Source organism: Amphiura filiformis, chromosome 14 (assembly GCF_039555335.1).
Source record: "Amphiura filiformis chromosome 14, Afil_fr2py, whole genome shotgun sequence".
Classification (NCBI taxonomy): domain Eukaryota; kingdom Metazoa; phylum Echinodermata; class Ophiuroidea; order Amphilepidida; family Amphiuridae; genus Amphiura; species Amphiura filiformis.
Window position 1 is genome coordinate 42,207,239 of NC_092641.1, and position 16,093 is coordinate 42,223,331.

A 16,093-nucleotide genomic window follows, 5' to 3' on the forward strand; every position below is an offset into this window, starting at 1 on the left:
CATGAAATCTTGGGATACAATTGTAGTTCGACCACGAACTCCATTCTCCGTACTTAAGTTTTTGGATTTTTTAATTGATAACCGTCTATTTTGGACATATTTTCAGCCTTGTACATCACGTGATACTCTACCGTTTGGTGTAAACTGATGTAAACTATCACTTTCCAGTCTGTCGGATATTAGGCCTATGTAACATATTTTTAGGCCATGAAAAAAGGATGTATCAGCCACCCGCGCGCATTGCTATGTGACATAGGGCCTGCACTTTGGCTCGACATTTGAAAGGGGCGTGAATTCATTTTTGGATACGCCCCTATTATAATTAGGTAATACTCGACTCACACACATTCCCTATATTAATATGTATATACATGTACCACATGTAGTCAATCTGTCTGCTTTATCTGTATTGTGCCGCTTTCTTAAGCAAATACGGTAGTTAAACACGATTTCATCAAACATTATAACAATAGCTCTTTTACAGTGTGCAATCATCCCGGGCAATAATTGGGCAATAATAGAGGATGTGCGTGAAATTATTGATTGGCTCCATACAAAGGAATTGAACCGGTGTCCTTCACCGTAATCATGGCACAATGCAGTGCATTCAATCAAACGTTGTCGTCAACCTATTTGATCGTATTTGTGCATTTGTTATGTGTGTGAGACGAGCTGTCGTGGTAGATTGCAATAGCTTGTAATCATGCTTTTGTTGAATGAATTTGAGTACTCCGCCATATTTACGGTATGATACGTCATAATCTAGGTGATTATTTGCATTGGATATCTTGAATACGCTGGTGAGGTTGTGTAATAATCGGATTAATGCTATAACAGTAGATGAATACAAGTTTTGAATATATCGCGTTGCAAAGCCCCATTCAGTGATCCCAGCAAAAGTAAAAAAAAAAATCAAATTGTTACTTTTATAAAAAAATTTAATGAAAAAAATTGGCACAAAACCCAAGAAAACGGCAGTATTGACGAAGTTGAAGCCCCATTCAAATACATGTAGCTAATTTATATATACTGTCAGTATATAAATTACAGATTCACGTAAATGCATTATTTTTGTCTTAAATAGGCCTACACGGCTTAGGGCTGAACCACTAGCAGAAGACACCAAGTTGATGTTTTATGACCTTTGACATTTTTTTGTGGCGAGTGACATGGTCAGTTCAATTCACGCCGAGTGTCCTTGACAGGTTTAACTCTGCTTCGGTGGTCATGAAAGAATTCAAAAGATAACCTCTGCCCCAACAATCCCAAGCTATTATTGTTTGAAACTGCTCTTCCGATGATGTATCATAAGAACTCAGTCGTCAAATGATGATAGTCATATAATGACCAAAAGATTATTACTGACTATATCATTGAAGACTGAGTTCCGCAGTCTTGTACAAAATCTGAATTTTGATGATTTTTACGATCGTCCGGATGAAGAAAAATCACTGAATGGGCCGTTAGTTCCCTCCTCTCCTTACACTGGCAATATGGATCAAAGAAAAATAAAGAAAAAAATAAAGAAAACAAGAAACAAAGAAAAGAAACAATAAAAGAAAAACAAATATGAAAAGTTCGAACAATATTTGGTTTATAAAATTAATGTGACCGTGATGAGGCTCGAACTCACCACCTTCCGATTTAAAGTTCGAAGCGCTAGTGTACCAAATTCTGATGCCTTACCAAGTGAGCTGTGCTCCTGAGATACGAAATAAAAATAAAATAATACACTGTATACCTGCTTGTGTCGGTAATTGATTTGCTCAAATTCCATAATGGTACAGTGCAACAGAGCAAAAATGCCGAAAATTTAAAAGCTATATAATTTATGACCACTATACACTACACATAAAAATACTAATACAAGGAAATTTCAACGTAAGAATCCAAACAATTAAGTACCAACATGCACAGCTTTGTCCTTATATCACATTTGGGTTTTTAACACTCCATAATGCTACAGCTGCAGGGAGCACAGTACTTTGACAATGGAGTGAAAGACTATTATTATTGATTAGGCGCGGATTTTAAAAGTACAGCTCCTATGCGTGTATAGCAAAAAATTGGAATAGAATGTTTGGAATCATGTAACCATGGAAGAAAGAGATAAGAAGGAACCACAACGAACGCATTCACTTTGTCCACTCCCTTTACCGACATTTAGTTGACATTGTTATTCATGAGGATTTACTTTGATCAATACCCGCGTTAAATAGGTGATTGGTATTGTATTCCATGTATTTGCATGTCTTCTGGAGCGTGTGTGAAGGATGATTTGAACTAATGACCTTCCGTGCAAGCACCCTATAGGATTTTCTTTGGTGATGTGATCATCGGTCATTGATGGCCTACATCTTTTTCTTCCATTTTGCCCAATTTTTCCGAACTTTGATGACTTTTTTCTCAGAGTTGGCAGTCTTTGGCACTGAAACGATTTAGCTAGTTACGATTATACACATATAAACTATTAAATTAAACAGGTTTTATGTACCGGACTCAACCGGAACATTGTGCATTATTTAAGAACATTTTACATCTATTTTTCATCGAAAAAGTCACCAAAATCTTACCTTATTTGCTAAAGATGAAACTCAGCAAAAAACGGCCGATTTTGATTACCTTTTCGATGTTTTATAGGACATTTTCTACACAACACGATCAAGAAAACAGTTTGACTGTAGATCCCAAAACAAAGCTACTATACATGTTCAGAGCATCAGTGAAATTCCATAATCTTACTTCTGGGTAGCGTTTGTTTGTTCGTGGATGGGTTTGTTATAAATTTTTTCCAGTAATGATTTTGCCAAGCATCGATCGCGGTAAATGGATCATACATGAAAGTAAGTACCATTGATAGCTTTTCTTTTCATGCGTCAATAGATAAGCGGATTAAAACTTGGCCGATCGAAGTCGTTGTGGTTCCTTCTCATCTCTTTCTTCCATGATGTAACTAAAGTACTAAATGCATTCTGCAAAATGCGCTCTGACCAATTTATAAAGCATTTCATTAGCTTTAATTTGACATATTGTTTGACATATTTGGAATTATGGTAAATCATTAAATAAATTGTATTAATTAATCAATTATGTCAATTAATTAAAAATTTAATGCAAATATGCATATTTTCTTTGACAGAATTGTAGGATTTGACAAGAGCCATCTTTCTTGTAAGTTTGATTCTTATAACATACCGGTATCGTATTGCGTCCCGTTATAGTTGCAGAAAAAAAATACGCGTGCAGGACACACATACGCACACACCCCCCACACACCCCACCCAGAGGATCGTACCGTTTTACAATCTTATAACATTCATTGGCGCTAGTAGTAGTAAATTTCAATTTTCTTTGCTTTACCTCACTTGTTCTGCTCAAAATTAAAAGGGACATATCTAGCTGACAGTAAAAGCTTACATTTTATGGAAATTATGTTTAACTATTTGCTTAAACAGCACAAAACAGATAAAGCAGACAAATTTACTATACATAGGCCTATACATGTATGGTATCATGCCAGGGACTGTTTAAGAATATAACATTAGATTTATGATATTTACTTCGAGGACAGTTATTTATCAAAAATGTGAAAAATATCAAATTTTAATAATTTGTCATAAAATTTGTATTATATCGTGAATTTCAAACAATGAAATTTATTTGATATCAGAAAGACATTCTTCGTATTCAGAATGCAATTCGATATGTCTGATGTGCTCATCATGTCCCACAAAAAATACTATCGAAACGCTCAAAACGCTCATTCCAGATCCATTAATTTGGTTAATTTTCTTTTCTTGTTTTCTTTCTTTATTTTTCTTTGATTTATATTGCCAGGGTAAGGAGAAGGAACTAAAGGCCCATTCTGTGATTTTTTGATTTTTTTTCATCCCGACGATCGTAAAAATCATCAAAATTCAGATTTTGGATACTAGACTGCGAAACTCAGTCTTCAATGATAGTCAGTAATTTTTATATTTTGGACATTATTATGACTGTCATTTGAGGACTGAGTTCTTATGATCCGAGGAGCAGTTTCAGACAATTGCTTGGGATTATTGGGGCAGAGGTTATCTTTTGAATTCTTTCATGACCACTGAAGCATAGTCAAACCTGTCAAGGACACTCGGCGTGAATTGAAAGACCATGTCACTCGCCACAAAAGAATGTCAAAGGTCATAAAACACCACTTTTGTGTCTTCTGCTATCTAAAGGCCTATGGCTGATTTTGTACCTTTCGTCATTGTCATAGATGTGCTAACATAGCGAAAACCGTGTGTCTAAGACAAAAAATAATGTATTTACGTGAGTCTGTAATTTATATACCGGTACTGACAGTATATAAATTAGCTACATGTATTTGAATGGGGCTTCAACTTCGTCAATACTGTCGTTTTCCTGTTTTGTTTTTTTGCCATTTGTTTTCATTAAAAAAATTATAAACGTAACAATTTGATTTTTTTTTCACTTTCGCTGGGATCACTGAATGGGACTTTATAGCGCGGATTATTCAAAACTTGTTTTTACCTACTGCTATATAGTATTAATCCGATTATTACATAACTTTGCCAGCGTATTCAAGACATAGGTTATGTAGGGATAAACTATACATGGGTATAGAAGCCCTGCATGCTTTTATCGATTGGCTCCAAACAAAGGATTTGAACCGGTGTCCTTCACCGTAATCACGGCGCAGTAGCCTACAGTCCATTCAATCAAATTCACGGCGCAGTAGCCTACAGTCCATTCAATCAAATGTTGTCAGTGTGCGAGACGAACGATGTATAAATCTGGAGGTCACATCATCACTTATCATGCTTATTGTAAAAAGTTTGTCCAATGCATATACTGTGTGTATTGTTCCCGGGTATTGTCAATACAGTCAAGCAAACAGGTATTATATTTTGAAAAGGCCGCTATAGTATATTCACAGGGTGTCTTGAATGGCCAATCATATGGGACATAATCAAATTGCAGTGACTGCTTCCTTTGTTACCACATGTCAGTCATCTTGTGATTATTGGACCATGTAAACCTGCAAAAAACGAGCCAAAGTGCAGGCCCTATGAAACCCAATTTAGCGCTTAGCGCTATGCGTTGCCATAGAATTCTTTTTTTTCTCTCTCTAATATCGCATTTCGCATAGCTCATTTTCTAAAAAAATAAAAATAAAAATAGCATTAGCCTTTTTTTACCCAATGTGTCTGAGACACACTTTTTTCCCCTTGTTAAAGTTTTGATGAAATGCTAACAGGTGACCGGTTCAAATCCCAATGTAAAATACTAGATGTGTAGTAAAGTGATCTTCGTGGTATGGTTTTGTGTAATGTAGTATAGAAGGCCATTTCAAGGTCACGGGAGGTCACCTGTATGTGTACAGTGATGAAAACAAGGGATGACGGGGTTAGGAATTGGAAGGATAAGTATGGGTAGTGTAGGGGTGGCTAGGGTAAGGGAGGGTATGGGTAGGGTGTAGTTTGGCTTTTTGTAAGAGCTATGTTGTGGGAAAGGTATGACTGGGCTTGGTCATTTAAAGGTCATCAGGGGTCATCTGAGGTGAAATTAGGAAAGATTGTTGGATTCTTTTTATGAAACTTGCTACTTTTATTATTATATTATATTTGATTCAATATCTTTACAAGATCATCAGAGGTTATCTGAGGTCAAAATAGTAAAGTAAATATTGTTGGATTTTCGCAAAACCTAGCCTTACATGGTTCCAGGTGATTGCAAAACTTAATGAGAATCATGGTTCAAGGACCCGTCAGCTGACCCGTCCGGCCACCTTGATCGTAGAATTGCCTATAACGGGGTTTCTTGTGCTTTAGTGTATTGGTTGTTTTTTGTAACGTAAATGAGTCATCCACCTTTCAGCCTCCACCATGACAAGAATGCTCCAATTATATACTAATTTGTAGAAAGGCATGTAAAACTTTATTCATTTTTAAGTAAACAATGGTGGCGCTATTTATCTTAAATCTTGTTTGCACCTTTACAAGGGGTAGACACTTGTATAATGATATTAGAACATCACAAAAAGATAAACAAATGGCAAGGAAATTTTTAAAAGAACTTTTTATCATACAATGTAAGGTATTAACTCATATTATTTGGCTAATTTAAATTTAAAATATATATAAATAACGCCCTCAATTTTCACACAAATGTACATAGAATAAAAATAATGGAAATTCATGAAAACATGGATAATTTGATACAAATCTATGTTAAAAAATGCTAAAATATATGTGTATATTCATGTGATAGTTGTTGGTATAGTCTAGTTCTAGAATAGGGGTTATCCACTTAATACTCATGCGTGACTTCTAACAAAAGGCGCAGCGGCGTAGCTGCCGGAGGGGGCAGGGGGCCCAGCCCCCAACGGCAAGGAAAAAAGAGGAAAAAGGAGGGAGAGAGAGGAGGAGAGAGGGGGAGAGGAGGGGAAGAGAGATATTGGAATCCATACGATATGCAATACCATACGATTATTACCAATAAGCAAGGCACAATTATCTATTTGGGCCCCCGCACCCCTAGTTTAAAGTTTGGGCCCCCGTCCCATACAGGCTTGCCCCCCCCCTGGAAAACATCCCAGCTGCGCCGCTGAAAAGGCGCTGGTTCCCGTAGTATTCCTCATTCAAACCAATTCAATGCACGACCTCGGAGTTACCTGCACGACTTTGGCGGGCTATTTTTGGTTGCACATGCAGGTACTTCTTTTGAAAGTCCTAAACAAGATATAACGATCTCTGATAGGATATGCAGCTTATAGAACATGGATAACCTCTATGAAACATTACAAAATGTTTTAAATTAATAAATGATCACATCAAATAACTGTGAGTTAAGTATTATAGTTGTTGTTAGCTTTGTTGTATTATGTGATTTGTTTGACATGGAAATAAATAAAATGTGTTAATGTAAACATAATTAAAAAGTTATGTTTCTTCATTCAGTCTCTATGCTTTATGAGAAAGCCTATAAAGAAATAGTCCACATATGTCTGCGGCATTTATCGAGGGCTTATAGCAAGAAGTAGCTTTGTCCACTTTTGGCCAAAATGAGTTAAGTCCACTGTGAGGTATATTTATTGATACTCTTTCTCTACTAGGAGTGACTAAGCCCAAAAGTAAACAAAAGAGGTTGCCCCTAGCAATGTCAATAGTGTTTATGTCCAAAACCTGTTTTATATTTATGCCAGAACTGGCCAGTTTATGTCCATAAAGTTTTTTTGTTTTTTTTGAGCAAAAAGTGGCTATGACCAGCGTGATTATTATTACATTCTCTCGATCTCTTTATGTTGAGTTACATTGTGTCATCAGCAACTGGTTGATGGGTCCTGGTACTGCCCAGTTTTGTTTGTAAAATAAATTTTGAAACTTGAAAAAAAGTTACCGATGCCTGTTATGTCCAGTTTTTCACTAGAAGTCTTACTATAATTTTGTGCAAGAACTGGTTATGTCCATTTCGGCCAATTTGTGCCCCACCCACCTTGCATTAACTTTGAAACAGTACTGGTAACAGATATTTTGGAAGATTATTGTTTATGCTAGATTTTATGATTTTTTAGCTGTGATCAAACTTTCAAACTCGTTTTTCTCAGAATGCCAGAATTTTTTGACATCGTTATTTCTTGCTCTAAGCCCTCCCTATCAAGCAAAAGTGCATACAGCAATCTACAAGCATAACAATTAAGGGTTGCCACCTAAAATGATAATGATAATACAGTCATTGACAAATGAAGAGCTTTGTTGCAAAATCCCTTACATCCACTTGAACAATGTTGAGAACACTTCAAAAAATAATAATAAATCACTTGTATATTATAAGGGGGGTTCCTAACAAAAGCAGTTTTGGCGTGAAGCTCATCCTACCCAAGCATCCCGCCAAAAACTGCTTTTGTTGCAAACCCACCATTTTTTATGATGATTTTTTGATGTTTTCTCAAAATTGTCCAAGTAGATGTCCAAGGGTAAGCCATGCATCCTAATATGACAATCAAATGTTGATATCATATTTTGTATCAAATTAGTCAATTATCATGCAGTCACGGTATTTTCACCACTATTACCATATTTTTGGAGGGGTGGGAATAAAATAGGGGCAAAAACTGGATATTGAAGGACTTCTGGTTTGGGCCATATCGGGTTAAGGTTATGTCATAATAATCACGCCTTTAAGCATGATTACAAGATGGCTCCGGAAATAAAAGGCCGAAATTTTGCGAAATAACGGCCTAATCAGCTAATTGAAGAGATTCGCGGACAGGTTTTCACTGTTATTGTATAAACTATTGCTTTATACATGCCCAATGCAGGGGGTGTCAGGGGATGTGCTCCCCCAAGAAGAATTTTTTGCAAAATGAAGACCTAATTGAAGCCATTTGGTGAACCATTTCGGAACTATGATCGTGTAAAAGTTTAGTTTGAAAGTTTTGAAAATATAAATGACTAACAGACATGACAAATTACAGTGCACGAGAATGGCCTAATTGTACTTGTAAGATGTTGTTTAAGGGCTGGGGTATGAACGTTTGGACAGTATTTATTTTGGGACATTAGAACACATCAGACATATCGAATTGCATTCTGAATATGAAGAATGTCATTCCGATATCAAATAATTTTGATTTTTGAAATTCGCAATTTAATACACATTTTATGGCAAATCATTAAAATTGATATTTTGATATTTAACAGTACTTGAAGTAAACTTTATAAATCTGATGATTTATACTTAAAGTGTATGTAGGTGGGATGAAAAGCCGACGATCAATTGAAAATTTTGACCTTTCGTATTAAAGATATGGATTTTTTTTCCCAAAACACCCAAAAAAAATTAGGTCTTTTTGGGGAAAAAAATCCATATCTTCAATATGAACTGGTCAAAATTTTCAATCGACCGTCGGCTTTTCCTCCCTGCTACATACACTTTAAGAATATATCATTAGATTTATATAATTTACTTCGAGGACTGTTATATATCAACAATTTGAAAAATATCAATTTTTATAATTTGTCATAAAATTTGTATTATATTGTAATTTTTAAAAATGAAAATTATTTGATATCAGAAAGACATGCTTCGTATTCAGAATGCAATTCGATAGGTCTGAGGTGCTCTCATGTCCCACAAAAATACTGTCGAAACGCAATAAACGCTCATTTTGGATCCCTTAAGGGAGGTGTAATATTATTGAAGAGATCTAATCTAGTTTGATTTTATTGACGTTTGGACAATAAATTCACTATTCATGTTCGTGTGTACAGTGCACAATCGGTTGTTTCAAATAAGAAGTTTTGGTATTGGTTTTGGTTTTGATCACGTGGTTTCCTATTATCCTGAATAAGCTCTTGACTGACATCATTACCAATACCTTTGTCTGTACCCTTTGCTAGTAATTTAAAACTTGTAAAAAGCCATTTCGGTTTTCGTTTCAGTTTGTTACATAATCATGTGACCGCAGGAAATCAGGTTTGAAGTTACTTTGATCAAAGTATACAAACGATATTTTTAAATACAAAAGATATTTATAAATTTCGCAGTGTAAAATTCACAAGCAAAGAAGTCGAACAAGTCAATCTACATTTGAAAGCGTAATTTACAGGGCGTCCCTGAAAGAACTGTATCGTCGTAAACGTACTTGCTTGGGTATTTTAACGCCACAACTAAAAATAACTTAATACTTGGTGTAGTTGAGGAATAAATCAGCCATCACATACTTTTTGAATTTTGACAATTGACAATACCGTTCTTGAGTTATAAGAATTATACAAAACTCCCTCATTTTCATGCCTTTCCACGGATTCAAATTTCAATCGATGATCTATATAGTATAATCAGAGTGCCAAGGCCAACTTGATTTAATAATTCGTCTCAAAGCCCCCGCGCAAATTAGTAAAATCGCCCATTTTTCGCGTTATTCCCTCTGGATTCAGGTTTTTTCCGCTGTTATATTTTTTCCCGATCCAGCGCACAATAATCTCACTTCACGTCTGACATCTCAATAAAAAAATCTTTAACTCCGAAAACAACAAATTAAAACCACATTCCGTATTAGGTTTTTAACTTGGGAAGGGCTTTGAGTCGATTAAGATGACCTAATGACTGCGCATCATCAGCGCATACTTATAATGCGACTGTAGTCATTAATAGATATTAGCTCCGTGGAAAGGCTTGAAAATGAGGGAGTTTCGTAAAATTCTTTTATTTCAAAAACGGAGCGATCAATTGTCAAAATTCAAAAAATATGTGATAGCTGTTATGTTTCTTAACATCACCAATTATTTAGTTACATTTGGTTTATGCGTTAAAGCTCCAAAAAAAATAAGTTCCCGACGATACAGTTCTTTCAGGAACACCCTGTAGTTTTCGAAATAATCCTCGGCTTATTTCACTGTGAAAAATACAGACCATCGAAATATTTCCACCGAGAGTACAAAAGAATAGACACTCGAGTGATATATACACTATTATACCCTACTTAATTCATGTCATATAGAGGCCCTACATTCTTTTATCGATTGGCTCCAAACACAGGATTTGAACCGGTGTCCTTCACCGTAGTTATGGCGGAGTGAAGCCCATTCAATCAAATGTTGTCATCAACCTATTTGATCGCAGTGCAGGGTTATGTGTGTGAGACGAACTGTCACGGTAGATTGCAATCATGCTTTTGTTGAATGCATTTGAGTAGTCCGCCATATTTACGGGATGATACGTCACATGCAAGGCCTCTATAGCAAATAGGATTATCAATTGTAGCTAAAGCTAGCGCATTTGCATAAGAATGTGCGGAATATGCTCTAGGGAGCGAGGAGTGTTTGAGGCGAATGCATGTACATTTTCGTTAATTCATTTTTTTAAATATATTATATCGTGGATTTTAGACGCGAATCGGAGGAAGCGGAATCAGTTTGTTTCAGTAGCATATAAACATGTATCACTTTTGAAGCTGATGGTGTTTAACAATATTATAATTTATGCCTAACGCAAAGCTAGTGGTAATCGGATACATCCCATTCAATTACGTAGGGCAAAGTAATTTTCGACCCTCTGACGGAACACTACTGCCATTTTGTTAATTTAGTTTATTTGTCTCTCATTTTTACCACATATTCTTAGAAAGATACATATTTAACATTTGAAGACCTGAGCGCAAGAAGACCGTAAGTCCACTTGACCCCTCAATAGGTATACACTAAAGTTACGTATAGTTTCTTAGGGTTTTATAATGTTTAATACATGTTCTAGGGTGAAAACATCATGAAAGGTGAATATGTATAAAACATTACCAAACTATGCGCAACTTTAGTGTATACATGTTGAGGACCCAAATGGACTTACGGTCTTCTTGCGCTAAGGTCTTCATAACTGTGTAATAATATTGAGAATAGCTGCTCTAAACACAAGAAATTAAGCTTTCAAATTGAGTAAAGTTCTTTTTGAACCACCCTCTTTACCCTGATTGTTCAAGTTCAAGTTCAAGTTGAATGTCTGCCGTTAGGTACTGTAAGGAACTGTCAATGAGGCCGCCAGGTCGAACCATGCATATGGATGCATTAATCTGAGAATTATATTATGCTATATCCTTCATCTGATTGTTCAAGTTCAAGTTGAATATCTGTCAATGAAGCCATCAAACTGAAACAGATCCCAAGCATATGGTGGTGGTTCGTAAACAATATAGCCTAACTGGCCATCAGGTCGAACCAGATCCCAAACATATGGAGGCGCGGCATTAGTCTGAGTCTGATACGAGGGCCATGGGGCATTCAAAAAGTTCCACCTCCATCGTCACATCTCAGTTATCTTACGTGTCAAGTTACCAATGATTATACTCTTACTTCTTCGAGTTGACAAAATTACAAAGTTTACAAAGTTATTTGATGACTATGTGATTTGTAGTTATTTATATAACGTTGGTTAAAGCGATTATAGATTTGGTACGTCGGAAACGGTCTGAAAAGTAAGGCTAATTTTGAGTATAAAATATTACCCACATCTATGTGCAAATCATAACAGATTTATTATTGAAAGTGATTACAAAATCGATACATGTTCAGAACAACCCTTCATCATAGGTTGTTGACTTCGATCAGGTGAGCACTTGTTGGTTCAAGTCGGTTGAATTGGTTCTTAAAGGTCATATATATTACTCGGACAACATCATATCATTGGCAAGCTAATATTTTGAGGACAATGAAAATGACTCCTTTTTTGAGAAAATAAGACGTTTAAAATTGATGTTCCGCAAAAACCAACTTAAGCGATGAGTTCCTTCGAAAGAGACAGATTTGACCTAGAAAAAAGTTGACGTCATGAAATGACTGTGCCTGCTTTGCCAGAAGGGACTATAAACATTCTCAATGCACAGAACGTATACTGTTGTTGTTCACAGGAAAAAACCCTCTGAATTAAGTATTACAAAATGGTTTTTAAACATATGGATAAAATCAGCCGCTTCTTTGTTTTTATATATTAGTAAATTGTGATATTACAATTCATATGTATATCAATATCATGAGAAATATTTGGGCTAAAAAATCTTTAAAAAAATTTGAGCTTAGAATTTCAGCGTGATCAATATGAGACTAGCGTATAAACCGTGTTAAGTCCACAAACTCATGTATCTGATTTCCCTGTGTGATATTGCAATGCTATAGTTATTATAGTTTCAGTTGGATGAAAAGCAAACGCATAGTAACAATACTGGGTGAGGCTTTGTTTCCGAAATGAGAACAATAGTCTGCATATTGTTATGCAGCATTGTTATGGTAAATTATAGTACAACTCATTGTTGCTAGTGTCAAACTTGTCAAAGTGATTGTGATTGTGTCACACAAGTAAATGAGAGCATGATATAGTGTCCGCTTCATTTACTTACGTCATCAGCCCACTGCCTTGAAAATGAATTTCGCTTCAAACGGGGGAAGAACACGTACGAGCCCGAACTTTACCCACACAATTTCTCTTTTTTCAGGAGAAATACGCATAAAAAATTGCAACGAGTGTCAACTTGTAATGTAATAATTTTTCTCTTCGAATAGAGATAAACTTGTTTTTACAATAGACCTGCCCTTTAAGAAGGAATTATCAATCATTACTGAACTATCCCTTTTTGTGTAATTTAATACTTACTATTATTGAATACATTCCTGGCACGTCTTCATCATTTGTGGAGAGGCCCACAAGTGCCTCTTGTTTTGTACGCAACTTAAAAGAAAAGGGGGTCACTCGTATTGGGATTTTAGGCCAGACGTATTCGTGATACCAACGCCGCTGTCCCCTTGGTCTAATGTATGGTAAGTAATATTAAGAGAACATTCTGTAAATAATCACAGGAAACAACAAATTATTTAATTAAAATCATTATGTTATTAGTTAGCCACTTCGTTAGTTTGTTATTAACATCTCAAAAAAGTAACTAACCCCCCTTAAATAATGACCATTATTCAAAAACGGGCGATTATATTAGAAATCAGTAAAATGAATTGGAAGCAGAATTTATTTGTGCACATTTTGATACCTCATTTGCAGCAATTGATTAAATATTGACGTCACAGCGTACATTTAAATCAATGTAACGCAAGATTTGAAAGTTGCAGTAAATTGTATTGATTTTGTATTCAGTATAATGGAAGGAAATCTGTGTAATGATATCTGAGTGTTTTGATATTGTATGCATGTCCAACTTTCAAATCTGGACCTCACTACATTAAATTGACCGGTGTTTTATTGTTTTCTTGTTAGCCCGCTGCCTGAAAATTATAATTCGCTTCAAACGGGGGAAGAACACGTACGAGCCCGAACTTTGTAATGTAATAATTATTATCTTCGAATAGAGATAAACTTGTTTTTGCAATAGACCTGCCCTCGCATGCACAGTATATGTTACAAACTGGCCATGCTTTTTCCACGTCAAGATGCACCCATTAGAGCGATTGCGATTTCCAAACGTAGATATCGGACGTACGTCGATCTATTCAAAACCACTCTCCTGTATCGAAACGAGGTCACGTATTTAGCCAGTTTTGAAGATTTTCCACGTGGGAAATCAACGTAGATACATCGTTGAAAATGCACAAAAGTAGTCCATTTCACAATATGTGAAAGACAGTCAAGGATAATGAACATACGAAGGAAAGTATAATTATTATTATTATGTTTGTTTGTAGCAAATCATTATAATAAAGTTATAGCGATGTGTTAAAAATTGACTAAATTTATACGCGATGTCCATACGCAGAGATTGCCCATTGAAATATGTGTGATACTTTGACATTGCGTTTTCACATTTTGGACACCAACGTCGTGTAAAACGCAAGTGTTACGTAGAAATAAGCTGATTTTACGACATGTCGAAGTTCATGCAACGCGCTTAATTATCAGGATGAAAAAGTTTCATTTTGAAAGTAAAGTCATGATATATGGATGTAGTGATCCTTAATCTACCAAAATAATATGTTTGGGGCAATAATATTTGGGGAGCACAAAAATACAATTAAGTTTAAGCAGCATGTTAAGTCAAAATTTTAGTCAAAACCAAAAGGGTGCTGTTTGAATTAGGCAGAGACTCGGTAGTCTGTTCTTTACTATTAATTTTTCAATCACAATGCCCTCTATCGACCTAGATAAGATATTATAGTTTTTGTTCCAGCCACCTTATTCTCCTTCGTGACGAATGGCACAATCCAGTTTGGAACCGAGACTACCAATATTTAACACCGCATTAGCGTACGTAAAAACGTACGTTAAAACGTACGGCCCACGTGCTGCGTATGGAACATCGCAATCTCTCTATTGCTTAAAATAAGGACGGAATTACGAATAACCCTTTAACGTGGCCTAGTCGAAATCAAACAAATTGCTCTATTATATGTGTATCTGTTGAACCCTTAGATTTTTCTTCTCGTATAAAACATTCTTTATTTTGTTTTGAAGTCCCAAGGCATGTCAGGGAGCTCAAATAGAAATAAAATATTTATCCCGAGTAAGCAAAGCAGTATCTTAGAAACATTTTTATAGAGATTATCCAAATCTGATTAAACTTTTGGCTTCAGTTATTAGACGTTTTCATCAAATAACATTTATGTTGTAGCATAGAGGTAAGAGTATAATCATGGGTAATTTCAATATCATGGCATGTAAGATAACAGAGATGTGACGATGGTAGTAGAACTTTTGAATGGCCCTCGTATAATGCTCAATCCTTTCCTTACGCTTTATCCTTCACCTTAGCTATATCCTTCACTCTATCCTTCATCTGATTGTTCAAGTTCAAGTTGAGTATCTGTCAATGAAGCCGTCAGACATGTCAGACTGAAATTGATCCCAAGCATATGGCCGTGGTTTGTAATCTACAGGGTGTCAAAAACAAAAAAAAAACAGAAAAAATAGGACCCTTATTGCGCCCCCTTTTTCTCCTATTTTAAAAAAGTTGATCAAATATATTTTGGTATATGTCAATAAACCATGCATCGTTAGTTTTGAAAAAAAATTTCAATCTGCTCATAACTTTTGAAGATATGCTCTTTTGCACTCTGTCCACGGAGGAGTTTTGGATACTTCATACTTTTCTGGTGGACTTATGGGCTATGGATTTTGTTAAGTGTCATTAATTTGTGGGTGTGGGATGGGACTTCGTTTGCTATACTTGCAATTACTTATTTTTTCTTGGTTATTTATGCCTTTATGATTTATTATGTTTCTTACTTTCATACTTTGTTGTTTCTTGCTATCTTTTCATTTGCAACATATTAGTTAAAATTCTTTGTTAGGATAAAAGGCAAACCTGAAAAGGGTTCTTTGGTTTGCATTGGCTTTAAAGCAGATTTACTGTGTTGCTTTACCCTCTATCTGGTTGCCTCCTTGGCAAATACAGGTTTCAGCCCTGGTCCTGATTGCATCAATTACTTTGAGTCCCGGGGGGGGGGGCACCCAACACAAATGACCATACGGGTATGCTCCCCCGGAAAGACCCCCCTTTTTGGGTTTCGCAGCTCCGAAAGACCCCCTATATTTGACCAAAATAAAGCTCCGAAAGACCCTTGATTTTGATAATTTTAGCTCTAAAAGACCCAAAAATTGCTCA